At 37.9% G+C, this 27,527-nt stretch overlaps 1 pseudogene; it reads left to right on the top strand.

Moving 5' to 3' along the window:
* The first annotated feature begins 16,975 nt into the window (after positions 1–16,975).
* On the top strand, positions 16,976–20,651 carry LOC106008486 (uncharacterized; annotated as a pseudogene).
* Positions 20,652–27,527: the final 6,876 nt, after the last annotated feature.

The following is a 27,527-nucleotide window of genomic DNA, read 5'->3' as shown; positions in this document are numbered from 1 at the left end:
TGATATAGTGTATTACATTAATTGATTTGCATATATTGAACCATCCCTGCATCCCTGGGATGAATCCCACTTGATCAGGGTGTATGATCTTCTTGATGATCTTCTGCATTCTGTTTTCCAGTATCTTATTAAGGAGTTTTGCATCTATGTTCATTAGTGAGATTGGCCTATAGTTCTGTTTTTCAGTTGGGTCTTTCTCTGCTTTGGGGATCAAGGTGATGCTTGCTTCCAAGAATGAATTTGGGAGTATTGCTTCCCTTTCAACTTCATTGAAGAGTTTAAACAGTAGCAGCAGCAGTTCCTCTCTAAATGTCTTGTAGAATTCAGCAGTGAAGCCATCAGGGCCCGGGCTTTTCTTAGGTGATAAGTTTTCAATTACATTTTCAATTTCATTGGTTGATATTGGGTTGTTCAGAATTTTTAGGTCTTCTTCATTCAACTTTGGTAATTCACATGTATCTAGGAATCTGTCCATTTCTTCTGTGTTGTCCATCTTATTGGCATATAGGTTCTGGAAGTAGGTATTGATGATCATCTGTATTTCTGCTGGGTCTGTTGTAATTTCACCCTTTTCATTCCTAATTGCATGGATTTGAGCCTTTTCTTTCCTTTTTCTGACAAGGTTGACTAAAGGTTTATCAATTTTGTTGATTCTTTCAAAGAACCAACTCTTGGCTTCATTGATTTTTTGTATCATTCTCTTAGTCTCCATTGCATTGATTTCTCCTCTGATCTTTATAATTTCTTCCCTTGTATGAGCTTTGGGGTTGTCTTGCTCTTCTTTTTCTAGAAGCTTGAGGTTCAGCATCAGGTTGTTTAATTGGGCTCGTTCTGTTTTCCTAATATGCGTATTCACTGCTATGAATTTCCCTCGTAAGACTGCTTTCATTGTGTCCCATAGATTCCGATATGTTGTATTGTCATTGTCATTTAATTGAAGGAACTGTCTGATTTCTTCTTTAATTTCCTCTGTGACCCATTGGTTATTCAGAAGTGTGTTGGTCAATTTCCACATGTTTATGAAATTTTTTGAGTTTCTTTTGCTATGGATCTCCAATTTCATGGCACTATGGTCTGATAATATACAGGGGATAACTTCAATTCCTTTGCACTTACTTAAACATGTTCTATGTGTGAGTACGTGGTCTATTTTGGAGAATGACCCATGTGCAGCTGAGAAGAATGTGTATTCTGATTTTGTGGGGTGGAAGACTCTGTAAACATCTGTTAAGTTCATTTGTTCAAGAGTTCGATTGAGTTCTAGTATTTCATTACTTATTTTTAGTCTAGTTGATCTATCTATTTGTGACAGTGGGGTGTTGAGGTCCCCCACTACAATTGTATTAGTGCATATATGGCTTTTCATGTCCGTTAGTATTTGTTTTATATAGTTTGGTGCACTAGTGTTTGGTGCATAGATATTTATGATTGTCATCTCTTCCTCTTGGATTCTTCCCTTTACAAGGATGTAGTGTCCTTCTTCATCTCTCTTAATCAGTGTTGGTTTGAAATCTACTTGATCTGCCAAGAGGATAGCTACTCCTGCTTTTTTTCGGGTTCCTGTTGCATGCAGTATTGTTTTCTACCCTTTAACTTTCAGTCTATGAGTTTCCTTTTGAATGAAGTGTGTTTCTTGTATGCAGCATATTGTTGGATTTTGCTTCTTGACCCATTCTGCCAGTCTATTTCTTTTGATTGGTGAATTGAGACCATTAACGTTGATGGTTATAACTGAAACATATTGACTTGTCATTGCCATGACTTTTTCTTTTTGTTGGGTTCTCCCCCTTTACATTTAATTTCTTGTCCTGCCAGATGGGTTCATTCTGCTTTGCTTCCTGGGGTTGTGATCCTCAATGTCTGTTCCTAGGATATTGTGTAAAATTCTTTGGAGTGCTGGTTTGGTATTCACAAAGTTCCTAAGGTGCTCTTTGTCATGAAAGTATCTTATTTCTCCATCCATTTTGAAAGATAGTTTTGCAGGGTACATCAATCTGGGTTGGAGGCTGTTTTCTTTTAGGGCTTGGAATATGTCACTCCAAGCTCTTCTTGCCTTGATGGTTTGTGTTGAGAAGTCTGCTGTGATTCTGATGGGCTTTCCTTTGTATGTGATTTGTTTCTTTTCTCTGAGTGCTTGGAGAACTTTGTTCTTCTGTTGTGTTTCTGGAATCTTAACAATTATATTCCTATGTGTAGACTTTTTTTGATCAAGGCTATTTGGAGTCCTATATGCCTCACTTATCTGTATGTCAAGCTCTTTTCCCCTGCTTGGGAAGTTTTCTGCCATTATTTCTGTGAAGAGATTTTTTATGTCATCTCCACTCTCTCCTGTTTCTTCATTGAGCCCAATCAGTCTTATGTTATTCTTTTTTGCATCATCTAGCAGCTTCTGGATTGATTTCTCATGTTCCCTTATAATTTTGAAGCAATTTTTCTTTTCCTGGTCACTAATTGCAATCTTTTCTTCTATATCTGAAATTCTGTCCTCACACTGGCTCAGTCTGCTGTGTATACTTTCAATGGAGTTTTTTATGTCCTGGAAATCTATTTGCATCTGTTTTATGGATTCCATTTGTTTCTTATGTTGGGATTCCATCATGTTCCTGAGCTCCTCTCTAGATTTATTAATCATGTCTTGCACTAGGGGCACAATTTCTCCTGTTATCTGAGAAATTATTTCTGATTTCATTTTTTCCAGATCCCCTTTTGTTGCCAGTTCAGTGGGTCCAGGTGGTTGAGTATCAGAGGGTTCCATCTCGTTTCCCTTTGGGGTTGCTGTAGGTGATCTGGAAGTCTGGTTTTGAGACTTATTTATGTGTTTTCTCATTTCAACTGGGGCGGGGTGCTGTTAGCACCTGCACGGATTACCTCCTCTGAGCTGGGTGAGGTGGGACAGGGGCCGGGAGCAGCAGTAGAAATGGTGACCCAAAAGCCCTTTCCTGTCAGCTGGGAGCAGCCAGAGGGATGGTGGCCTGGAAACCCCTTCCTCTGGGCCAGGAGCAGCAGGACAGAAGGTGGCCCAAAAGCCCTTTCCTCTGGGCTGGGAGCAGCGGGAGAGATGGTGACCGGGAAGCCCCTTCCTCTGGACCAGGAGCAGTGGGATGACAGCTCAGAAGCCCCTACCTCTGGGCCGGGAACAGTGGGACTCAGTACCTTGGTCTGGTGGTCTGGTGTCCTCTGCACCTTGGTAATGTGTAATCAGGTGGCTGCCTGTCTGCAGTGGGGTGATTCGGCATCTTCCGTGTGACTCAGGACCTCGGTAGGGCGTGCACAGACCTGCCTGTCTGCATCGGGCTGATTCGGCGTGTTCCACATGACTGGGGACCACGGCAGGATGTCTCATTCTTGCTGATATTATTAATCTTAGCTCATGGCATATGTTTATATTAATTGAGGTTATTGGCTTTTTGTACATGGCAAATCTTCATTCTACTTATTTCTCCTTCCCCTCTTCCTTGCCTCTCATGTACCCCCCCCCCCCACCGGACAACTTCTCCATCTCCTTGTCCCTTCCTATCCATCCTTAAGTTTTCTCTTTGTACTTTGCCTCACTCTAATGATAATATGTGGTACTGAAGCTTGTGTGTCTGGTTTATTTCACACAAAATTACATTTTCCAGGTGCATCCATTTTCCTACAAATGTCTCAAATCTGTCATTTTTTATAGCAGAATAGTATTCCATTATATATAAATACCATATTTTCTTTATCCAATCATCTGTTGATGGGTATACAAGCTGTTTCTAGGATTTAGTTATTATGAGTTGTGCTGCTATAAACACTGGTATGCATGTATCACTGTAGTATGTAATATGACTTATGCTCTTTAGGAGCTACATAGGAGGGTGGCTGGGTCATATGGAATTTCCAATTTCAGTTCATTGAGAAATTTTCATACTGATTTCCATAATGGTTGTACTAGTTTGCATTCCCACGAACAATGCAGGAGGGTTCCTTTTTCATCATAGACATGCAAGCATTTATTATTCTTTGACTCTTTGATTTTGTAAATACTGTCATTCTTTCTGGAGTAAGATGAAATTTTACCATTGTTTTAATTTGCATTTCTCTAATAGCCAGGGATATTGAACATTTTTTCATATATTTGACCATTTCTACTTCTTCCTCTGTGAATTTCTCTTGCCCATTTTTTTTACTAGATCTTTAATTTTAGGTAGGTTTATTTTTAGTTCTTTGTATATTCTAGATATTAGTTCTCTATCTGAGGAGTAACTGGGATATTCTTTCCCATTCTATAGGCTGTTTCTTCACTGTACTGATTGATTCTTTTGCTATACAGAAGCCTTTTAGTCTGTTATAATCCCATTTGTTGATTCTTGCTGTTATTTCTTCTGCAACTGAAGTTTTGCTTGGAAAATCTTTTCCTACACCTATGTCTTCAAGTGTTTTGCCTATTTTATCTTGCAGTAGGTTTAATGAATCTGGTTTTATTTTTAGAACTTTGACCCTTTTTTGTTTTAATTTAGTATATGGTGACAGATAAGGGTTCAGTTTCAATCTTCTCTACACAGATAACCAGTTTCTCCAGCACCACTTCTTGAACAGGCTATATTTCTTCCAACCTATCCTTTTGGCCCTTTTGTCAAAAATCAAATACCTGAATGTCTCTGGGGAAGTTTCTGTATCCTCAACTCTGTTCCATTGATCCATGTCTCTGTTTTTGTTCCAGTACTATACAGGTTTTTTTTTTTTTTTATCACTTTTGCCTTGTAGTATAGCTTGAAGTCAGGTATTGCTATGCCTCCTGCTTTGCTCTTGATGCCCAAAATTGCTTGTGTATTCTGGGTCTCTTCTTGTTGCATATGAATTTGAGGATTGTTTTCTCTAGATCTGTAAAGTATGCTGTTGGTGTTTTGATAGGGACTGCATTGAATCTGTATAACAGTTTTGGAAGTATGGCCATTTTGACATTATTGGTTCTGCTTATCCAGGAGTAAAAGACATCTTTCTAGTTTCTGGTTTCCTCTTCAATCTCCTTATTCAGAGTACTGTAGTTTTCTTTGTAGAAGTCTTTCACTTCCTTAGTTAGGTTAATTCTTAGGTATTTCATTTTACTTGAAGCTACTGTGAATGATATTATTTTCATTATATCCTTCTCATCCAATTCACTGTTGATGTACACAAATGCTAATGATCTTTGTGTGTTGATTTTGTATCCTGCTACTTTACTGAAGTTCATTATTAATTCCAAGAGGTTTTTGGTGACATTCTTTGGGTCTTCTGTGTGGAGTATCATGTCACCTGCAAATAATGAAAATTTGAGTTCTTTCTTTCCTATATGTATCCTGTTATTTCTTTCTCTTCCTAATTTCTCTGGCTAATGTTTCAAGTACTATGTTGAATAAAAGGGGTGATAGTGGACATTCTTGTCGTGTTCCTGATTTTAGGGGGAATGCTTTTATTTTTTACCCAATTAATATGGTGCTGGCTGATGGTTTGTCATAAATAGCCTTTATCATGTTCAGGTATGGTCCTTCTATACCCGTTTTCTTGAGGGTTTTTTAAATCATGAACAGGTATTGGATATTGTATAAAGCCTTTTCTGCATCTTTTGATATGATCATATGACTTTTGACTTTGCTTTTGTTTATGTGTTTTATTACATTTACTGACTTACATATGTTGAACTTCCTCGCATCTCTGTGATGAAACCTACTTGATCATGATGTATGATCTTTTTAATGATGTGCTCCATTCTATCTGCTAATATCTTGTTGAGAATTTTTGCAACTATGTTCATTAAGGAGATTGGCCTATAGTTCTCTTTTTTAGTTGGGTCTTTATCCAGGTTGAGGGTCAGGATGATACTGGCTTCCATAAATGAATTTGGGATCACTTCATCCTTTTCAAGTTTTTTGAAGAACTTGAGAAGTATTGGCAATATAACATTCTTAAACGTTTGTAGAATTCAGCAGTGAATCCACCAGGTCCTGGGTTTGTTTTAGTTGGCAGATTCTTTAAAACTGTAATGTGTTAATTTCATTGCCTGTTATTGGGTTATTTAGCATATTTATATCTTTCTGGGTTAGTTTGCATGTGTCTAGGAATCTGTCTATTTCTTCAAAAGTTGCTAATTTGTTGGAATATAATTTTTTGAAGTAGTTACTATCTTCTGGATTTTGACAGTGTCTGTTGTGATTTGACCTTTTTCATTTCTAATTGCACTGATGTGAGTCTTTTCTCATTTTCTCTTTGTAAGTCTGACTAGGGACTTATTTATTTTATTTATTCTTTCAAGAAGCAGGTCTTCTACACATTAATTTTTTCTGATTTTTTAATCTCCATTTCATTGATTTCTGCTTTCATCTTTATACTTTCCCTTCTTAATTTTGGTTTTTTCTCATGTACCTAAAGATTTCTTACAAGGTTGTTTATTGGAGCTTGCTCTGTTTCCCTGCAGTGACCATTAATTGTGATGAATTTTCCTCTTAGAACTGCTTTCATAGTGTGCCAGAGGTCTCAAAGAGTGGTACCATTGTTGTCATTAACTTCTAGAAATTTTTAAATTTCTTCTTGGATTTTTTCTGAGACCCAGTAGTTGTTTAGGAGCATATTTTGAATTTTCCAGGAGCTTTTGCCTTTTCTGATTATGTCATCGAATTCTATTTTCATTGTAGAGTGGTCAGATACTATGCATGGGATGTTTTCAATTTGTTTTTATATTTACTTAAAGCCAGCTTTGTGGACTAGTATGTAATTTATTTTGGAAATACTACCATGTGCTGCTGAAAAGAATGTATACTCTGTTGTAGAGGGTTGAAATACTCTGTAAATATCTATTAAATCCACATGTTCTAGGGTGTGGTTCAGCTCTGAAATTTCTTTATTGGTTTTTTGTTTAGTTGATCTATTTCTTGCAGAAAGTGGGGTTTTAAAATCCCCTACTATGATTGTGCTAGTGTTTCTTTGATCTTTTAAGTCCACCAGTTTTTGTTTCATTAAGATTGGTGCTCCAATATTCAGTGCATATATGTTTTTCGATGTTATCTCTTATTGCATAATGACCTTCTTTGCCACTTCTAATCAGTTTTACCTTGAAGTTTACAAGGACTGATATTAAAATCATAACCCCTACTTGTTTTTTGGATCCTGGTGCATGAAATGTTGTTTTCCGTACTTTAATTTTTAAAACATGAATATCTTTTTGGATTAGATGAGTTTCTTGAATGCAACAGATAACTGGATTGTGCTTTTTATTTCTTAAGTTCTTTTATTGGTACATTTTAGGTATACAATACTTTTACATTTGTCATTGGCTGCTTGGACCTGTACGTGATGTATCTTGGTTCTTATTTTTTCCCCATTACCTGTGCATCCTTCACACCCTCCACCCTTCCCTATTTACATAGACTTCATTTCCATTTTTTTCTTTTCTCATACTTTTTCCTTTCCCTTCTTTCCTTTTCCCTTCCCCTCCCATCACCCCTACTCCTTTGGACTTTTCTTCCTATTCCAAATTATAAATGATTCATTTAAATCATTTTAACCCTTGCTTACACTCTCAGTTTCTCATACTAGAGAAACTCTTCAGTATTTACACGTGTGTCCTATTTATTTCACTTAAGAGTATGGCCTCGACATGCATCCATTTAGCTATAAATGACTCTAGTTTCTCATTCTTTACTGCTGAGTAGTACTCGATTTTATAAAAAAAAATCACATCTTTATCCAGTTTCCAGTTGATGGGCACTTGGGCTGTTTCCAAGCATTAGCTATTATGAAATGGGAAACTGTAAACATGGATGCACATATATCTCTGTGGTATGATTCTTTTAATTCTTTTGGGAAGATACCCAGCAGGGGAATAGCTGGGTCAAATAGGACCTCTAGTCCTAGTTCTTTTAAGTATCTCCATACTGATTTCCACAGTGATTGCATGAGCCTGCACTTCCACCAGCAACGGAGAAGGGTTCCTTTCTCCCCACACCCCTGTCACCATTTGTTATTGGTTGATTTCTTGATAGCAGCCATTCTTTTTGGGGTGAGGTGGAATCTCAGTGTTGTTTTCATCTGCATCTCTCGAATGACCAGTGATGTTGAACATTTTGTCATATATTTATTTGCTGGTTTTACTTCTTAATCTGAGAAATGTCTGTTCATTTCAGATGCCTATTTTTGAATTGGGTCTTCAAATTTGGGGGATCTGATTTTTTTCAGTTCTTTATACATTCTAGATAGTATTCCTTTGTCTGAGGTACAGCTTCTAAAAATTGTTTCCCACATTGTAGGTTGTCTCTTAGAACTGTTGGTGTTTTCTTTTGCAGTGCAGGAGATTTTTAATAAAATGAGGTCCTAGTTGTTGATTCTTTCTGCTAGTTCCCATGCTACTGAGGTTTAGTTCATAAAGTCTTTTCCTATGCCAATGCCTTCAAGAATTCTAACTAACTGGGCTGGGGATTTAGCTCAGTGGTTTTGCTTCCTGCTGCATAAGGGCAACGACCCGAGTTTGATCCCCAGTACCAAAAAAAAAAAAAAAAAGAGTTCTAACTAACATCATCTAGCAAGTTTAGTGTTTCTGTTTTAATATTTAGATCTGTAATCCTCCTTGATCTTAGTTTAGTGCATGGTGGTAGGTATGGGTCTAGTTTTAATCTGTGGCAGGTTGAAATCCAGTTTTACCAACACCATTTATTAAATAGGCTATCTTTCCTCCAATGATGGTGGTTGGCTCCTTTGTCAAAGATGAGGTGGCTGAGTATGTCTGGAGTTGTTTCTGCATCTTCTAATCTATTCCACTGATCCTCGGGTCTGTTCTTTTGCCAGTATCATGCTGATTTTATCACAGTAGTTTTGTAGTATAGTTTCAAGTTAGGGATTGTGATATACCCCCAGCCATGTCTCTGTTGCCTAGAATTCTTTTTACTATTCTAGGTCGCTTCTGGTTCCAAATGAATTTTTGGATTATTTTCTCTAGTTCTGTGAAGGATATTGTTTGAATTTCAATCAGGATTGCATTAAATCTATATAGTAGTTTTGGAAGTATGGCAATTTTCACTATATTGGTTCTTATTACCTGAGAGCAAGGGATGTCTTTCCATTTTCTTGTATCCTTTTCAATCTCTTCTTTCAGAGTGCTGTAGTTTTCAGTGTAGATGTCTTATGCTTCCTTTGTTAGATTGATTCCTAGATATTTCATTCTTTGGATGCTATTGTAAAAGGAATAGTTTCCCTAATTTCTCTCTCAGTGAGTCTGTTATTTGTGTACAGGAAGGCTATTATTTTTTGAGTGTTGACCTTGTATCCAGCTACTCTACTAAATCTGTCAATTAAGTCTAGAAGTCTTTTGGCGGAGTTTTTGGGTCTTCTATGTAAAGTATCATATCATCAGCAAATAATGACAGTATCACTTCTTCCTTTCCTATCTTTATTCCTTTTATTTCTTTCTCTTTTATAATTGCTGTGGCTAATGTTTCCAGAACTATATTGAACAGGAATGGTGATAAGGGCATCCTTGCCTTATTCCTGATTTTAGTGTGAAAGTTTTCAGTTTTTGACCATTTAGTATGATGTTGGCTGTTGGTTTTTCATAGATAGCCTTAATCAGGTTGAGATAAAGACCTCCTATTCCAATTTTCTGTAGGGTTTTTATCATGAATGGGTGTTGGATTTTGTCAAATACCTTTTCTGCATCTATTGAGATGATCATGTGGTTTTTGTCCTTGACTCCATTAATATAGTGTATTACATTTATTTATTTTTAATTTATATATTAATTGGTACATTTTAGGTATACAATACATTTATATTTATCACTAGGTGTTTGCACCTGAACATGATGCATCTTAGTTCTTATTTTTTTCCCCATTACCTATGCGCCCTTCACCCCCGCCACCCTTCCCTATTTCCATAGATTTCATTTCCATTTTTTTTTCTTTTTCATAAGTTTTCCTTTCCTTTCTTCCCTTTCTCCTTCCCCTCCCACCACCCCTCCACCTTTGGACCTTTTCCTATTTGAAATTATCAATTACTCATTTTAATCATTCTCATCCTTATTTACATGATCAGATTCTCACTAGAGATACTGTTTGGTATTTACATATGTGTGTCCTATTTATTTCACTTAAGAGTATGGCCTCAATATGCATCCATTTAGCTACAAATGACTCTAGTTTCTCATTCTTTATGGCTGAATAGTACTGCGTTTTATAAAAAAACCACATCTTCTTTATCCAGTTTCCAGTTGATGGGCACTTGGGCTGTTTCCAATCCTTAGCTATTACAAATTGTGCCGCTATATACATAGGTGCACAAATATCTCTGTGGTATGATTCTTTTAATTCTTTGGGGAAGATACCCAGTAGGAGAATAGCTGGGTCAAATGGGACCTCCAGTACTAGTTTTTGAGGTATCTCCATACAGATTTCCACAGTGGTTGCACCAGTCCACACTCCCATCAACAATGGAGAAGGGTTCCTTTCTCTCCACACCCCTGCCAGTACTTGTTATTGATTGATTTCTTGATAGCAGCCATTCTTTCTGGGGTGAGGTGGAATCTCAGTGTTGTTTTCATCTGCATCTCTCGAATGATCAGAGATGTTGAACATTTTTTCATATATTTATTTGCTGTTTTTATTTCTTTGCCTGAGAAATGTCTATTCATTTCAGATGCCCATTTTTGAATTGGGTCTTTGAATTTGGGGGGTCTGATTTTTTTCAATTCTTTATATATTCTTGATAGTAGACCTTTGTCTGAGGTACAGCTGCTAAAAATTTCTTCCCATATTGTAGGTTGTCTCTTAGCTCTGTTGGTAGTTTCTCTTGCAATGCAGAAGCTTTTTAATAAGATGAAGTCTCAGTTGTTGATTCTTAGTGCTAGTTCCCCTGCTACAGAAGTTTTGTTCATAAAGTCTTTTCCTATGCCAATGTCATTGAGAGTTCTACCTAACTTATCTTCCAGCAAATTTAGTGTTTCTGTCTTGATATTTAGCTATTTAATCTACTTCAATCTCAGTTTAGTGCATGGTGATAGGTATGGGTGTAGTTATAATCTTTGGTAGGTTGAAATCCAGTTTTTCCATCACCCTTTATTGAACAGGCTATCTTTACTCCAACGAGGGTGGTTTGCTCCTAAGTCAAAGATGAGGTGGCTGAGTATGTCTGGAGTTGTTTCTGCATCTTCTAATCTATTCCACTGATCCTCAGGTCTGTTTCTTTGCCAGTACCATGCTGTTTTTATCACAGTAGCTTTGAGGTATAGTTTCAAGTTGGGGATTGTGATAGCCCTAGCCATGTCTCTGTTGCCCAGAATTGCTTTTGCTATTCTAGGTTTCTTCTGCTTCCAAATGAATTTTTGGATTGTTTTCTCTACTCCTGTGAAATGTATTGTTGGAATTTCAATCGGTATTGCATTAAATCTATACAGTAGTTTTGGCAGTAAGGCCATTTTCACTATATTGGTTCTTCCTACCCAGGAACAAGAGATATCTTTCCATTTTCTTATGTCTTCTTTGATCTCTTTCTTCAGAGTGCTGTAGTTTTCAGTGTAGAGGGCTTTTGCTTCCTTTGTTTGGTTGATTCCTAGATATTTCATTTTTTTAGATGCTATTGTAAAAGTAATTATTTCCTGAATTTGTCTCTCAATGGATCTGCTATTTGCGTATAAGAAGGCTATTGTCTTTTGAGTGTTGACCTTATATCCAGCTACTCTACTGAATCTGTCAATTAGGTCTAGAAGACTTTTGACTGAGTTTTTTGGGTCTTCTATGCAAAGTATCATATCATCAGCAAATAATGACAATTTCACTTCTTCCTTTCCTATCTTTATTCTTTTTAGTTCTTTCTCTTGTCTAATTGCTATGGCTAATGTTTCCAGACCAATATTGAACAGGCGTGGTGATAGTGGGAATCCTTGTCTTGTTCCTGATTTTAGCATGAAAGTTTTCAGTTTTTGACCATTTAGTATGATGTTGGCTGTTGGTTTTTCATAGAAAGCCTTAATCAGGTTGAGATACAGACCTTCTATTCCAATTTTCTGTAGGGTTTTTATCATGAATGGGTGTTGGATTTTGTCCAATGACTTTTCTGCATCTATTGAGATGATCATATGGTTTTTGTCCTTGACTCTGTTAATATAGTGTATTACATTTATTCATTTATGGATGTTGAACGATCCTTGCATCCCTGGGATAAACCTGACTTGGTCAGGGTGTATGATCCTCTTGATGACCCTCTGTATTCTGTTTGCCAGTATCTTGTTGAGGATTTTTGCATCTATGTTCATTAGGGAGATTGGTCTGTAGTTCTCTTTTTGGGTTGGGTCTTTCCCTGGTTTTGGGATCAAAGTAACACTTGCTTCCAGGAATGAATTTGGAAGCCTTGCTTTCCTTTCAATTTCCTTGATGAGTTTAAAGAGTAATGGTGATACTTCTTTAAAAGTCTTGTAGAATTCAGCAGTGAACCCATCAGGACCTGGGCATTTCTTTGTTTTTAAATGTTTTATTACATTTTCAATTTCACTCATTGTAATTGGGGTGTTTAGAATTTCTGTATGTTCATCATTTAACTTTAGTAATTAGTATGTATCCAGGAATCTGTCCATTTCTTCTGTTTTCCATTTTATTAGAGTACAGGTTCTCAGAGTAGGTATTGATGATCCTCTGAATTTGTGCTGGATCTGTTGTGACTTCACCTTTTTCATTCTTAATTGCATGGATTTGAGCATTTTCTTTCCTTTTATTGATAAGGTTGGCTAAAGGTTTATCGATTTTATTTATTCTTTCAAAAAAGCAGCTCTTCGATTCATTGATTTTTTGTATCATTCTCTTAGTCTCCATTGCATTGATTTCTGCTCAGATCTTTATAATTTCCTTTCTTGTATGAGCTTTGGGTTTGTTATGCTCTTGTTTTTCTACAAGCTTGGTGTTCTGCATTAGGTTATTTAACTGAGTTCTCTCTGTTGTCCTAATATGGTCATTCATGCTATGAATTTCCCACTTAGAACTGGTTTCATTGTGTCCCACAAATTCCTGTATGTTGTACTGGCATTATCATTTACTTGTAGAAACTGTCTAATTTCTTCTTTAATTTCCTCTGTCACCCATTGGTTGTTCAGGAGAGTTATTCAATTTCCATATATTTGTGGAAGTTTTGCAGTTTCTTATGTTATTGATCTCCAATTTTATTGCACTATGGTCTGATAATATACAGGGGATAACTTCAATTCTTTTACATTTACTTAGATTTGCCCTATGAGCTAGCATGTGATCTGTTTTGGAGAATGACTCATGTGCAGCTGAAAAGAATGTGTATTCTGATTTTGTTTGGTGGGACACTCTATAAACATCACTTAAGCTCATTTGTTCAATATCTTGGTTCAGTTCTAGAATTTCACTGTTAAGTTTTTTCCTAGATGATCTGTGTCTTTGTGATAGAGGGGTGTTGAGGTCCCCCAGTACAATTTTGTTAGTGCTCATTTGGTTTTTCATGTCCATTAATATTTGTTTTGTATAGTTGGGGGCATTCATATTTGGTGCATAAATATTTAGGATTGTCATCTCTTCCTCTTGGATTGTTCCCTTCACAAGGATGTAATGACCATCTTTGTCTCTCTTAATTAGTTTTGGTTTGAAATCTACTTTGTCTGCTAATAAGATTGCTATGCCTGCTTCTTTCTGGGATCCTGTGGCATGGAGAACTGTTTTCCATCCTTTTACTTTCAGTCTATGAATTTCCTTTTGAGTTAGGTGTGTTTCTTGTATACAGCATATTCCTGGGTTTTGCCTCTTTTTTTTCTTTTTTCTTCCCCCCGCCCCCATTAAGTTTATTGGTAGATTTTCAGTATACAATACAGTTACATTCATCATTGGGATCTTGTACCATTACATGAGTCTTTTGGTTCTTATCTTTTTTCCCCTTCCCTTGCCCTCCCTTCACCCCCTCCACCCTTCCCTATTTGCAAAGACCTTGTTTCCATTTTTTTCCTCTTCTCATATTTTTTCCTTTCCCTTTTTTCCCTTCCCCTACCCCTCCCAATTCCCCTGCTCTTTTAGACCTTTTCTTCCTGTTACATAATATCAGTTATACATTTTTAAATTACAATATCAAGATCTAGGAGACATTACCACAGATTTTACAGAATTTAAAAGGATATAGAAAGCATACTACAAAAATCTTTCAAAATTGCTTAATATAGCTATCTTTGTTGCTTGTGCTTAGAACCCTTGCGGAATGATTGCTTTCAGAGGTGTCTTCCACATATAGCTTGTGTTTGGCTATTTTAATTTCCTTATACATGGAAGGAAAATGACTCTGAGGCTATTTTATTTTCCTTATACCAGGAAGGAAAATTAATTAGATCAATCACAACATGTTAGCCCAAAAGACATAGTCAGCAATACCATAGCATCAAGCACAGCTTAGAAAATGACAATTTGTGTTAGCTATTAATCTATCACTTTTAACTATGTGAGTTAAATTAAAATTGAGGACCAACCCAACATAAGTTTATAATGAATAAACTCTTCAATATAGCATCTTTCCCCTTCTGGGTGGGGAGTTAAAAGGAGTTGGAGAGTGAGGGACAGGTAGAAAGATCAGGTAAGATTAGCAGTGAGGCCAGAAGACACAGAAAGTTCACACAAACTCTAAGAAGTTGTTAAAGGCAGGAGAAAAAGGCAGAATGAAATAACAAAGATGTGAATAGAATCGCCTAACAGCAACAGGGAGGCTAGACATCGAATTTACTTTCCTTTAAACCTAATGATAATCAAGAGAAGGAAAAAGAGAAGAAAAAAGCAATAAGTGAGAAATCTGAATTCAGTCCAGAAAAGAACAAATGGGGAGATGAGGAGCAATGTGGACAGTGAGAGAATGAGTGAGAGAGAGGGAAGAAAAAGATAAAAGAAAGAAAAGTAAGAAAAGTAAAACTTTGAAGTGTAGAGAGAAAGTAAAAATTAAGAATTGAAAATAAGAGAAAAAATTTTTTATTTCTTTTTTTTGCAAATAGCACTAGAAATTATGGGCCTCCTTCAGGGTATGTCTCCCTCCTTTTTTCTGCAAGTTTTTATATTCCAGTATCTGAATTCTGAATCCCAGAGAGGCTGATTTCCTGCTGTTTGCTGCTCTGCCATCTTTCTGGAAGTTTTCATCATAACTGTTTGGTATTCTAGAAGCACTTCTTGTTTGTATTTTAAAGTTTTCTCTCATATTTGGTAATTTTTCTTCCATGATTTCTGTAAATATGTTCGTAAATCCATCTGCCCTACCTTCTGGTTTTGCTCTAACTCCAGTTAGCCTTATGTGATGGTTGATTGATTGTGTCAACTTGAGTAATAAAAGATCAACTAAATTGGCTCAGCAATTCCACACCCTAGGGTGTGGAAGACCCACTCTTGGGAGTCCTGTCACCTGGATGGTATAAAGGGGAAATGAAGAAAGACAGACCTGCTTCTGTGTCTTCAGAGGAGCTTCACTTTGAACATCATCTCATGGATTCCTGCACAGATTCTTCAGCTTCCAGCACAGATCCTTCAGCCTTCCAGTGCAGATCCATTGGCCTCCTGATATGGATTCGCACAGGACACTGCAATGAGATCCAGACCTTCAACTGGATTCTTCAGTCTCCAGTGTGCCAACAGACCCTTTGCACTCTTCCACATCCTACTCTGTGGGTGGCCATTGTAAGCAAACCTTGTAAATTCTTATATACTTGTATTTCTTGTGTTATATATGTTTCTCTAGTATACATGACTGATACAGATTTTGGTACTGAGAGTGGCTCTAGAGAAACAGAATTGTAAAGATGAAATTCTTTAATGCCTTTAGGGGTTCCTGAGTTGGTTCTCTAATTTGATGAGACCTAAAGCTGCCATAGTCTCTCTTTCTAATTCTATGGGGAATACTGTTATTCCTTGGTGTGACATGTTTAAAGTAATAAGCAATATAAATCCATTTGATTATCCTAATTTATCACTTGTGAGATATAAGGAATTTAGTGACTCCATACATGAAAGATTTGAATATTTCTGGCACATTGGGAAATACAATGATGCTGGCTGGTTGTTCTTAGCATCTCTGGACAAACTAGTGAAGGAAAACAATGTGGTCAAAACATCAATAGGAAATCTAAAGTCTTCTTACTGTGAGGACAAATCAATATAGGAAAATAAGGAGCTCAAAGATTCAAATTCCCAGCTCTAGACAAACATAAGAAATTTAAGTTTCTAAGTGTGTCCTAAAAGAAAATCTTTCCTTTAGCTGCAGGACTGAAATTGTAGAAAACCAAACACATGCCCTCGTAATTTGATTGGCTGAACTACAATGTAAATTTAATGCTCAGCTTCACAGGATATCTGAAGCAAAGTTGAGGGCACTGATCAGAAAAGAATGGAATCTCATAAACTGGGATGAAGACATTTGTGAGGAGCCTGACAAAGCTGAGGATGTTGAGTTTCTAGATGATAGATTATTTTGCCAGAGGAAGAGATTTCCCCACCTGAAGTGGCAGAGACAATTCCACCTCCACCTTGTGGTGTGTCCTCTAGCATGCCTGAGGAAAGTAATCTTGTGTTGACAAAGCATGATAATGCTGACACTCCTCATGAACCACCGTCATGACCCAATTTTGCCTCTAGGCCAGGCACAAATTATAGAAGGCTCCTAAGGGTGAGGTACATAGTGTGACCCATGAGGAGGTCCACCATTCTCCTAAAGAATTTCTTGAGTTTTCTAACTCTAATAAGAAGAGGCCTGATGAGCATGTATGGGAATGGATTTATGGATGTGGTATAAGTGTGGCAAAAATATACACCTGGATCAGGCTGCATTTCTTGATATAGGCTCATTAAGCAGGGATACTGACTTTAATGCTGCAGCTCATGGAGTAAAGAAAGGTGTTAATAGTTTATTTGGCTGGTTGACAAAAGTATGGATCAAAAGGTGGCCCACTGTAGATGAGTTAGAGATGCCTGATATTCCATAGTTTACTGTTGATGAGTGGATTCAGAGGCTTAGGGAAATGGGAATGCTGGAGTGGATCTGTCATGTTAAACCTAATCCTCCATACTGGGATGATCCAGAAAATGTACCCTTCACTAACACCTTGGGAAACAAATTCCTGATGGGAGCAGAAGCATCCCTGAAGAGCCCTGTCATTGCTCTTCTCTGTATGCTAGAACTTATAGTGGGGACTGTGGATACTCAATTGGGAAATTTATGGGCAATGGGGTTGATTTTATCCCAGAGTGGCATAGGTAAAGTGTCAGCACTTAATCACCAAAGGCAGGGTGAATGTACTGTAATGGGGAGCAAAAGCAGAACAATGACCAGAATGGCTTGACACATGTAGACCTATGGCTTTGGCTGATCAGCCATGGTGTTTCCAAAAGTGAAATAGATGGGAATCCTACCAAATTTTTACTAGATTTATATAATTGAAAAAAATTTAATGGTAAATAAACAGAAACCTTCTTAAAATTGTAGTTACAGCAAATTATGACTCTTCAACCAGTTCCCAGATTTGACCCAGTTTACAGACTCAGAAACCCTTGAATGAAGGGGAGGCCAGGTCCCACTGAGGAAGGATCCTGATGCACCAAAAATTTATACAGTCAATCTTTCTCTCATCCTTCCCCAGAGGGACCTAAGGCCTTCTATCAGGGTAGCTGTACACTAGGAGAAGGGAAATTACCAGACATTTCAGGGACTACTGGACACTGGTTCTGAACCAACACTGATTCCAGGAGATCCAAAACATTGCTGTGGCCTTCCAGTAAGAGAAGGGGCCTATGGAGGTTCAGGTGATCAATGCAGTTTTAGCAAAGATCCAAATCACAGTGGGTCCAGTAGGTCCTCAAATCCATTCTGTAGTCATTTTCCCTGTTGCAGAATGCATAAATGGGATAGATATACTTAGTGCTTAGAAGAATCCTCACATTTATTCCCTGTCCTGTAGTGCAAGGGCTATTATACTTGGAAAGGCCAAATAGAAGTTATTAGAGTTGTCTTTGCCTGATAAAATAGTAAACCAAAAGCAGTATCACATTCCTGGAGGGATTGCAGAGATTAGTGCCATCATCAAGGACTTGAAGGATCCAGGGGTGGGGTGGTTCCCACCACATCTCCATTTAATTCTCATATTTAGCCTGTGCAGAAGATGGATGAGTCTTGGAGAATGACGGTAGATTACTGAAAACTGAATCAAGTGATGACACCTATTGCAGCTGCTGTACCAGATGTGGTTTCCTTGCTTGAACAAATTAACACATCTCCTGGTACTTTGTATGCAGCTATTGATTTGGCAAATGTCTTCTTCTCCATATCTATCCATAAAGACCATCAGAAACAATTTGCTTTCACTAGCAAGGCCATCGGTACACCTTCACTGTCCTACCTCAGGATTATAACACTCTAGTCCTGTGTTACAAGTCATTTCATAGAAATCTTGATTGTCTTTCTCTCCCACAAGGTATCACACCGGTCCATTACATTGATGATGTTACGCTGATTGGGCCAAGTGAGTAAGGAAGTAGCAACTACTCTGGATTTCTTAGTAAAGCATTTAAGTGTCAGAGGATGGGAAATAAATCCACTAAAATTTAAGGTCTTTCTACCTCAGTGAAATTTCTAGGAGTCCAGTGGTGTGGGGCATGTAGAAATATCCCTTCTCAGGTAAAAGATAATTTGTTGCATTTGGCTTGTCCTACAATCAAAAAAGAGGCACAATATCTAGTGGGCTTATTTGATTTTGGAGGCAACACATTCCTCACTTAGGTATCTTACTCCAGCCCTTTTACTGAATGACTTGGAAAGCTTCTAGTTTTGAGCGGGGCCTACAAGAAGAAAAGACTCTGCAACAGGTCCAGGCTGCTGTGCAGGCTGCTCTGCCACTGGGGCCACATGATCCAGCAGATCCAATGGTACTTGAAGTGTCAGTGGCAGGTAGAGATACAGTTTGGAGTCTCTGTCAGGCCACCATAGGTGAACTGCAATGGAGGCCTGTAGGATTTGGGGGCAGGGCTCTGTCTTCATCTGCAGACAACTACTTTCTCTTTGAAAAATAGCTCTTGGCCTGCTACTGGGACTTAGTGGAAACTTAATGCTTGAGTATGGGACAAGTATGGGACACCAGGTCACAATGTGACCTGAATTGCCTATCATGATCTGCATATTATCTGATCCACCAAGTCATAAGGTTGGATGTGCACAGCAACAGTCTATCATTAAATGGAAGTGGTATATATGTGATCAAGCCAGAGCAGGTTCAGAGTGTACAAGTAAATTACATGAAGAAGTTGCCCAGATGCCTATGGCTCCTACACCTGGTATATTGCTTTCTGTTTCCTAGCATGCACCTATGGCCTTGTACCATACGATCAGCTGTCAGAAGAAGAGAAGGCTAGGGCCTAGTTTATGGATGTTTCTCCTTGTTATGCAGGCACCACCCACAAGTGCACAGATGCAACATTACAGCCCCTTTCCAGGACATCTCTGAAGGACAGTGGTGAAGGGAAATTGTCACAGTGGGCAAAACTTCAGGCAGTGCTCCTGGTAGTACATTTTTCCTGGAAGGAGAAATGGCCAGATGTGCAACTATGTACTAATTTATGTGCGGTAGCCAATGGTCTTGCCAGATGATGGTCAGGAACTTGGAAGGAATATAATTGGAAAATTGGTAAAAATGATATTTGGGAAGAGGTATGCAGCTAGACCTGCCCATATTGGCAAAGGATATAAAAGTATTTTCCCATGTAAATTCTCACCAGAAGATAACCTAATCAGAAGAGGAGTTTAACAGTCAAGCGGATAAGATGTCCCATTCTGTAGATAGTGGTCAGTCTCTTTCTTCACCCACCCCTATCATTATCCAATGGGTTCCTGAACAGAGTGGCCATGGTGGCAGAGATGTAGGTTATGTATGGGCTCAGCAACATGGACTCCCACTCACCAAGGCTGATCTGGCTACAGCCACAGCTGAATCCCCATTATGCCAGCAGCAGAGACCAACAGTGGGTCCATTATATGACATCATTCCTGGGAGTGATTATAGTGGACCACTTCTATCATGGAAGAGACTGCTTTGTCCTCACTGGCATAGATACTTATTCTGGATATGGAGTTACCTTCCCTGCACATAATGTTTCTACCAAAACTACCATCTGTGGACTCACAGAATGCCTTATCCACCGTGATGGAATTCCACATATCATTGCCTCTGACCAAGGAATACATTTTACAGCCAAAGAATGGGCTCATACTCATGGAATTCACTGTCTTACCATGTTCCTCACCATCCAGAAGGTGCTGGATTGACAGAAAGGTGGAATGACCTTAAAGACACAATTACAGTGCCAGATAGATGGTAATATCTTTCAGGGCTGGGGGAAGGTTCTTCAAAAGGCTGTACATGTTTTGAATCAGCATACTTTGTCTACTATAGCTATGGTACTCTTTCTACCATAGCCAGGATTCATGGGTCCAGGAATCAAGTGATGGAAGTGGGAATGGTACCACTCACCATTACCCCCATTGAACCACTGGAAAAATTTTTGCTTCCTGTTCTCATGACCTTAGAAATCTTAGTTCTAGAGGGGGGAAGTCTTGTACCAGGAAGTTCAATGATACCATTGAACTTGAAGCTAAAACTTCTCCCCTGGTCATTCTGGTCTCCTCGTGACTCCGAGGAAACAAGCTAAAAAGGGAGTCACAGGGTTGTTGGGGGTGTTTTATCCAAACTATCAAGGGGAAATTGGACTATTGCTCTACAATAGAAGCAAGAAAGAATACAATTGGAATGCAGGACATTCTTTAGGGGACCTCCTAGTATTACCATGCCCTGTTATTAAAGTCAATGAACTACTACAACACCATAACACAGGCAGAATCACAAATGGTCCAGAACCTTCAGGAATGAAAGTATGGGTCACTCCACCAAGAAAAGAATAAAGACCTGTTGAGGTCCTTGGTGAAGGCCAAGGGAATACAGAATGGGTAGTAGAAGGTAGTTCTAAATGCCAGCTATGAGCCCATGATCAGATACAGAAATGAGGATTGTAATTGTACTAGTTCTCCCCTAATATGATTCTAAGTAATATAATGTTGGCAGGTTTAATACTGGTTCTTAAGGATTGTAAAACCTATGTTATAATGTTCAAGTTATAAATGTTAAGAGTAGGCATCAACCAAAGAAAACTTGCATTCTATTCTGGGGAAGGAATTAGTGCATTTCTGTTTTTACACAGGATGGTAATAACATATTAGTTGCAATTATGAGCTTGTCTTTGTATCTGGAGACTGGTTTAAAGAAATGTGTCTGGTTCTTGGGTTGACAAGGGGTGGATTGTGATGGTTGATTGACTGCGTCAACTTGAGTAAGAGAAGCTCAACTAAATTAGCACAGCAATTCCATATCCTAGGCTGTGAAGGACCCACCTTAGGGTAACCTGTCACCTGGATGGTATAAAGGGGAAATGAAGGACACATCTGCTTCTGTTTCTTCAGAGGAGCTCCAGTCTTCACCTTCACCTTGGACATCATCTCCTGGCTTCCAGCATAGACTCTTCAGCTTCCAGTATAGACTTTTCAGCCTTCAATCTCAGACCCTTTGGCCTCCTGATATGGACTTACATAGGACACTACAGTGAGCTCCAGACCTTCAACTGGATCCTCAGTCTCCAGTGTGCAGGCAGTCCTGTGCACTCTCCCACATCCTACTCTGTGGGTGGCCATTGTAAGCTGATCTTGTAAATTCTTATATACTTGTATGTCTTATATTATATCTATTTCTCTAGTAAACACTGACTGATGCACCTTAAATTGGTCTTCTTGTCATCTAGCAGCTGATGGATGGTCTTCTCTTGTTCTCTTATTTTCTTTTTGGTGCTTTTAAACTTTTTATCATAATTGACTATTTTGTCCTCAATATCAGACACTCTGTCTTCACATTGGTTATTTCTGCAATGTATGAATTCTATACAGTTTCTTATTTCAGGTATTTTTGTCTGATATCTTTTTGAGGATTCTATATCCTTGTTGAATCTGTCAGTCAAATTTTGAACTGTTTTGTATAGCTTCTCCTGTTTTTTTACCTATTTCCCTGAAATTCACTGTGGGCATATTGAGTGAAATTGCTGTGAACCTTTGGTTCCTTTTTGAGCTCATCTATTTTATTCATCCCTTCTATGAACTTTTCCTAGATTTCTGCTACCTTGTATTTGTTTTCTTTTCCCTTTATGACCCCTTGCTCTGCCCTGGAAGAGTTGGTGAGAGGGTTGGAGATCTATTTTCTTGCTTCCCCATTCTCCTATGTGTATCTATGTTTATGTATGTGTGTGTGTATCTATATCTACATAGATATAGATATAGATATCTTTTTAAAATTGTATATGCCCCCTCTTTTACCCTTCCTTTTTTTGCAGGGTTACGGCAGGTTGGGGGCTAGAGAAGTGAGGAGAGTTTATGGCTTATATGAAGAGTTTTATTAGGATGTTGCCTCCCCGTGTATAATTTTTAGCTTTGTACAACTAGTGCTATTATTTACTCCTCCTGTTATTTACTTTAAGTGATTTCATCCCTGTCCCTATGTTTTGCCAAAAGAATTTCTTCTGGACATAACAGCATCAACAGATGCAATCATACAACACTTTTATATGATAGTCTTTGCAGTTACATTTCCTTCCTTTGTCTATTCTCTATGCACACTATGACAGTTTATTATTTATAGTTGTTCTGCAATGAGGTAGGAGAGGTGGGGTGGGGAGAATGGGAAGTGGTTGGATGAGGAGTGTTAGACACTAAGGGGGAGATTTCAAGGGGAGAATAGTGGTAGATGAGAAGAATAGGTTGACGTGGGTCTGATTTTATTGGAGTACTTTTAGTTGAGTTGAAGGATTAGTATTGAGAGTTTTCAGAGGATAACTTGTGGAGGCAAGGGCGAGATATGGGAGAAAGGGGGTTCACCTTGTGATTGAGAAAAGCTATGTGGTTGTCAGAACTTGCTGATAAGGAGAACAATAAGCTAGGTAAGATATGGAAAGGCCAAAGGCTTAGGATGGAGGAGGATTGAGAAATACACCAGGAAAATAGGAGTGATTGTGAGGGAGCTAAGTACAGGGAAATTAAAACTTAGGAGGTGGAATGTACATGTTTGGAAAAAGAATAATGAAACATGTTAATAATATTGTCTTGGGAGTTTTAGGTGAAGAAACTAGATAGGGAGCTGGACAAGAAAGAGAACCTAGATACCTATTAAATCAGAGCCAATGAAAGAACAAATACACAAAAGTATCAATCTAATAAACACAGGATACCATAAAAGAACATAACGTAACATCATATTACTAAATAAAAAATATACAAAAATGTAAACCCATAAGATGTCTGATGGGAGCAGAGATTAGATATTCCTATGAGAGTGTGTAGCTTCTTTGCCAGAGAGTCTGAGTGCTCACACTCCGATAATTCCTCTGGTCCTTCCACTGCAATACTGCAGCTAAATCACTCAGGACCTCTTTCTGCAAGGTTGCAGACATTCTTGCAGAGTTTGATTTAGTCCAAGTTCTTGGGTTAGGAACTCCTGCTGCTCCTCTCCCTAGGTGTGATGATGTATTTGGCATACAGGTTCCCTGGCATAAAATTGTCCACTGTGTCAGGATTATTCCTATGCAATCAAATCAGCTACAGCAGTAATAGACTAATCTTTTACAGTGGTATCTATCTGGGCTAGTTGAAAAATAAAATACCACAAGACCATTTTGGGTCTCCCTTTACCCTAGAGAAGAAATAAATCCATAGTTATAGCATAAGCATCTTAACCCATGTCTTGACCCACAGTTAATGTGCAATAAATGTGATGGTTGTGTCTCCTTTAATGGTAAAAAACAGCATTCAACACTTAACAGCATTCAATACTTTATAGAATCAGTTATCTAAAGCCCAGGGATTTTGGGACCAGGTAATTCCAGAGAAGGGAAGAGAAGAGAAAAAAAATAAATGTTCTTTAAAGTCTTCTGCTCTGTGGTATGGGAAGGAGGAAATAGAAGGGGGGGGCAATGGATCCTAATGATGGTAAGTGTATGTTATATCTTTAGAAGGGGATAACAGGGAAAACTTGGTACAAAATTGGTAGTGAGAAGTGGGAATGGGAAAAGATTCTATGACTGATACAAATATTAGAGAAAAAGTTAAAGGGAGACAAATGAAAAGGGGGAGGAGAAAGAAAAGAAAAACTGAGAATGAATAAAACCCAGGAGAAAGAAGTCAGGCAAAGAGATATAGGTAAAAGTAGGAAGGATATAAAGGGACAAAGGAGAATTCCTTTACCCTCTGTAAACTACGTGGGGAGAAAAATAGCAAGAGGAGGAGATGCACACATACATAGACATGCTCATAAAGGAAAAAAGGGTAAAATAATAAAAGTGTGGGGAGAAATGTACAGAAAGACAAAACAACAAAGAATAAAACAATTTTAAGTATAATAAAAAATGAAAAGATAATACATGAAATAAAAAATAACAAAAGAAAGTTTTCTTTTGGACACATGGCTCTTTTCCTCAGCCTCAGGTTAAGGAGCAGAGCTCCAGCCAGGATGTGTCTCTGTTCATGCTAGCAATATAAAGTGGTAGTCCGTCCACCCAGAGTGCTGTTGGGTGTAGAGATCTGCTTACAGTGAGAACACGGCACCAATGTGAGGTTCCAATCCTGTGTAGATCAGGCTAAGCCTGGTTTCTGATCACAGGAGCCTGGTCTGTGTTCGCCAGCTCCTGCCTATCAGTGGGACTCCTCCCAGTCTACTCTCCATATGTAGGCAGTCATTCACGACTGTCTTTCCCTCATCTCCTCTGGGAACTCGGCAGTGTGAAGCAGCCAAGGGACTGTTCTCTGTGACCCAGGGTCACTCAGCCATTCCCTACAATGGTATCCCTGCCAGCTCTTGCTCTGCAGTTGTAGTTGCAGGTGCTTGTATCGAGGTCCCTCACCAACTGTTGACTGTGGAAGGCCACTCTGGAATCAGTGCCCTGTGTTTTCCTTGTTGGTTCCAATTGCAGGTGATTCTTTTGGTCCCAACGCAATTCTCTGGATCTCCATGACCAAAAATGTTGTTAGTTTTACTTTGTCTCACAGCTGGTGGCTAGCCAGCTGCTGTCAGCAGTGCTTCATGGTCTCTCCTCCACAGTGTGATTTATTTCTTCTGTATGACTTAATCCCATTTTCTTCTCCTCTGTCAGTTCCCTCATGGTTCCCAGGTAACCTCCACTCACTTTGGTTCCTCTCCAAGCTATTGTTTCCAAACTCTAGACACTTTGGCCTGGGGAAGCTGGGTTGCTGGCACTCACTGCTCTGCCATTTTAGGACTCAAATGCCACCATGATTTTTAAAAAGGAATAAAAACCTTCTAAATTTTTGGCTCCGCATGTTAAAATAAATTATATTCCAGAGCTGGGTGAGTGGTTTGGTGGCAGAGAGCTTGCCTCACATATATAAGGCCCTGGGTTTGATCCTCAACACTTCAATAAGTGAATAAATAATTGCATTCCTATATCTTAACATCAGTAATGTCATTTCCCTATATTGTAAGTTCTCAAAGGAGATGAATCATGTCTTACTGTTTAATAAACTTTTGTACAATGTCTCTGATACTCTAGAATGAACATTTTGTAAATAAATCGTATATTTAAAAAGAGACTATTAAGATATTTGATACTCTGTAATTTTTACAATGAATACACTGTTTTACTTGTTGCAATGGGGAAAAGAATATAAACAATAAAAGTAGATTTTTCCCAAACCTTAAAATTTCCTGCAGCTTTTGAACACAGAATGTTTTGTAACCAACCTACTTATTCTATTGTCAGCTGACTTCCTGTTTGGTGAACTGAAAAAGCAAAACATAGCCCCTAAGCTCTGAATGAAAAAAAATCTAAATCAATTATATTAAATAAGGAAGGCTAACTTTACCCAGAACCTGTAATTTTTAAGTAATGCCTATGAAAACAATCTAATTCAGAAAAGTTTTCATCAATTTTAGGTTCACCACCAAAACTGATTATATAATACAATCAGTTTGCTTGAATCACAATAATTCTCCCATCAGTCTGTGATAGATTTCCAGCTGAGTCTCTCTTTAACTTATTTTCCATGTTCCAAATTAGATCATCATCTGGTGCCTTAATAAATTTATTGTGAATGAGCAGACAGCAATGCCAGAAATCATTAATAAGAAGTGTTTACACTATTATGTACTAAATTGATAAGGTCAAATTCACACAAAATTATACCTTAATGTCTTTGTAAAATACTTTAAGACTGTACTTACAGATAAACTTTATTAGTTTACATCGTAACTTGTGTCTGATTATTTCTAGTCTAGACATTTACTAAGTTTAAATACATTAGCACACTAGGGTACAGTTTAAGCCATAATAGAATTCTATAACTTCTTCTCTTCTGCCCTTTTGGCACAAACCATTAATTTCCACAAAAGTCTCGATTAGAACACTAAGAATCTCTCATTCTTTAGCAGAGTCAGTAAATGTAGTTTGTTCTAAGTTAAAAAAAAATCATGTGGGAGCAAACAGCTATTTAATGTATCTACTTCAAATTTTATAATACTTTGGTGGTGATAAGCATATAATTAGATATCACAATAAAACTTTTTCAAGTGAAATTTTATAGTTAAAAAAAAGAGGTTTCAAATAAACTGACTTAGCCACATCCAAACAGCTGATTTGAGATCAAACTGAAAACATGAAATTAGGCTTCTAGCCTCACAATTTTCTACTACACATGAGCTTTAAGCTCAGGAGTTTGTCTCTATTTTTAGGGTGTTTTGTTTTTTGCTTAGTTTCTCATTTTAGCTTGCCAAATTTGTGAAATCTGGACAGATAAGGCACTATTTCTAAAGACCATTAGGAAGAAAAGAAAATGGAAGTGGGAGAAATCTGTTGACCTGATTATTTTGCTATTGTTCTGATATTTATTTTAGAATGAAAGGCAGATTAACACCTTTCTAAAACACCTGCAGAAATCCTACTGACCAATAATGATTTCTTCAATCTTCTCCTTGGCAAGCAGGTCTTCCTTTCTTTGTAAAAGCATGTCAACATAGAGCAATCCAGCTTTCCCAATATTTTCTGATGACTTAAAATGTTCACAGATAATCCTCAGGAAGTAGAACCCAACAGATTCTCTGTTCAAAGAAACACAACTTTAAGCAATATAAATAGAATAAATATTTTTATCAATAGAACTAAAATATTGTGTGAGCAAAAAAAGTCAAATAAAAGTATATCTGAGGGTAGGTAATGTCATTACATGTCTAAATAAATTTATGTCAATGAGAAATCATTTAATTTACTTTCAGTTTAATTAAGACATAAACATTTTCATGAACACCTACAGCCAGATAACCATTTCTCTCTCTGTCTCCCCTCTCTCTATCTCTTTCTCTCTTTTTGAGACAGGGTCTTGCTATGTACTTCAGCCTGGGCTTGAACTCAGTATGTAGCTCAGGCTTGCCTCAAACTCACGGTGGTCCTCCTGCCTCAGCCTGCCAAATACTGGAATTACAGGCA

The sequence above is a fragment of the Heterocephalus glaber genome, unplaced genomic scaffold (genome assembly GCF_053883595.1).
Source record: "Heterocephalus glaber isolate CG9 unplaced genomic scaffold, H.glaber_assembly_v1.0 deba00001068, whole genome shotgun sequence".
NCBI classification, from domain to species: domain Eukaryota; kingdom Metazoa; phylum Chordata; class Mammalia; order Rodentia; family Bathyergidae; genus Heterocephalus; species Heterocephalus glaber.
The sequence above is the reverse complement of the archived record's forward strand: the minus strand, read 5'-3'. Positions and strand labels throughout refer to the sequence as shown.